General features: G+C 34.6%; 1 pseudogene; it reads right to left on the minus strand.

Moving 5' to 3' along the window:
• Nucleotides 1-817: 817 nt before the first annotated feature.
• LOC106749294 lies at nt 818-2,529 on the minus strand (annotated as a pseudogene).
• Between the last annotated feature and the right edge of the window lie 68 nt (nt 2,530-2,597).

Genomic DNA, 2,597 nt, shown 5'->3' on the forward strand with positions numbered 1-2,597 from the left:
CAATAAATACGGTGCTTTAATTATATTATATCTACGTAATAATTTTTTATTTAAACATATAAATGCAATATAATTCAATACAATAATAATTAAGATGTGAAACATATTCAAATCACTTAGGATCTCAAGGAAATTAATATTAACTCATTCTTATTAATATAAAAATTTGCGTGCAACAAAGTTCAAGATAAAAAGAAATATTNCAGTTCAAGATAAAAAGAAATATTTTGTCAAAAATTTACGATACATACACTTGACAAAGAATTACGTAAATATTTATACACTTTATTTGTCTCGAATAAAAATATTAACGTACCCCTTGAACGACGTAACCGCACTGCACAGGTCTCTGTTCTGGTAGTGATAACGAAAAATACCGATAAAAGCCCCAAATTTTTCCCGGACCTAAGATGTTAATGGGTAAATCTAATCGCAGTTGATTCTTATAGAAAGGTTCCTGCAAGGAGAACTCGGGTGCGTCCTTATCTTGAATAAATATACATCCAACAATTTCACCACCCTGCTCTTTTCGTAAACAATTGACAAGTCCTAATACACCACACTCGAAATCACTCTCTGCGACGACTATTACTCTCGTATTCCTGCTTGATTCATCGTCGATGTCCATGGCAGATTTTAACTCATCGATTCACGAGAAATCAAGATTATTTACGTGTATGATTTTTCGCATTTTTATAGATTTTTGCGCTTTTTTGAATAATATCAATGCTTCTCGTTCAGTGCGCTTCTCCATAATGATCTCCAGACCGTCGTGTTGCAGTAAGTTCTGATCGAAAGAACCACACAGATCTTCGTGTCAACAGAATCGTGTCAACAGAAAGTTACCAGTCATTATGCTGGACAATAATTTATTAGTCATGACGCTTGTACTTTTCTTTAGAATTCCGACAGCAATGGCCATTATACATCTGTCATCTTTTGCTAATTTATCAAGCTGTATGATTGCGAGATTCTGAGGCAAAGAGGAGCTGTCATATCTATTGGCGGCCGCCACCAATGTGAGATTAGATCGTACGAGCGGCAAATTGTTTAGAACTTCTTGGACAATCGGAGTAAAGAGGTCGTCCAGCAGGACCATGTCGCTGTCCTCGATGAACTCAATCACTCTAATATTTATCATTTCGTAACATTCAAGCGCTATATGCACCGACATTCTCACCACCTCTTTCAAAGACATCATGACGTTATCTCGATATGGAATGAAACCGTATTATTCATAAACGGTTTGTACTCTGGTTAATCGACGAGATATGACTGTAGCTTTGACCCCACAAATTTCTATTCCTTCGCATACTATAGCGTCTAAACAATCATAGACACGTACAGGCAAATCTGTAATAAAATTCACAGATTTATAATGAGATATGATGTCCATTTATATATCTGCAACTGTTTACGAAAATTTTTTAGGCTAACGCAGACTNTCTTGAACGGAAATATTGTGCAATTGTTTTATGTGATATTCAGGATCGATTATCAATTTGCGAATTTTAGTCGTCATGCAAATACTTCTTGAATCAAACGGTAGGATTTTCATTTGTAGCGTATTGTCCATGAATGCTGTCCAATTTATGGGTCACCTGATATGCCCTACTTTACCAGTGATAATAGCGCTCTTCAATAAACGAAATAAATCAGTATACTGATAACTTCGGAGTCGTAGCTCCTTATGAATATCTGCTGTGTTCATGCACTCATTATCTTCCTTACTGTTGGATAAAAATTGATGTAGTTTTTCACACGCAATGTTAGGTACCCTTGTGAATCTACTAACGATTACGTTGTCACCTTCTATAATCTCGAAGTTATTACTACCTATAAAAATATCATGCAAGTATTACGATATAAACCGCACATTTCTTTACATATAACTTTATCGGGTTAATTTTCTTGGAAATTATCGTGATCAAACAACAAAAGCAATTTACCTTGTTGTATTATAAGAATTAAATTCAAATCATCTCTTTTCGATACTTTAGTAGCGCGGACAAATTTAACATTTTCAAATACAATCGGTATGTTGCGATAATCAATGCCACTCAACAAACCAATCATTTGCCAAATTAAAAAAAGATAACCTGTCGCCCGTAGCAAATTTTTTCCATCAATTACATGACCAGACAAATATTCGAACTCTTCGTCAGCGGTAATACTGTAATACTGACAGTTCCTTTTTTACTGGAAATTATGTGCTCTTCTATTTACTGATAGACATAGTAATCGTCGGTATGATCCCGATCTGTAACATTTGTAGACCGAAAATAAATCAAAATCGTTTTTTGTAAGTATGTAATTAAATCCACATACATACACACATAACAAAAGGAGATATTATTGGTGTCCCGCGACTAACTGGAAATTGCACTGGTGGATATAAATTTGCAATCTGTGGCTGAAAACCTATATTATAAAGGTCACCAAATCCTTCTAAAAACTTTTGTATAGTAATATGTTTCTGGTCGCATTTGCACAGTGAAATCAATGATACTGTTGATTTCAATGACTTTGCTATAATCGTTTGAAAATAATTTTGTATCGCTATATGGACGAGTACCGCATTCTCCGGTATCAAAGTT

The sequence above is a fragment of the Dinoponera quadriceps genome, unplaced genomic scaffold (assembly GCF_001313825.1).
Source record: "Dinoponera quadriceps isolate SergipeBrazil2010 unplaced genomic scaffold, ASM131382v1 scaffold3564, whole genome shotgun sequence".
Taxonomy (NCBI): domain Eukaryota; kingdom Metazoa; phylum Arthropoda; class Insecta; order Hymenoptera; family Formicidae; genus Dinoponera; species Dinoponera quadriceps.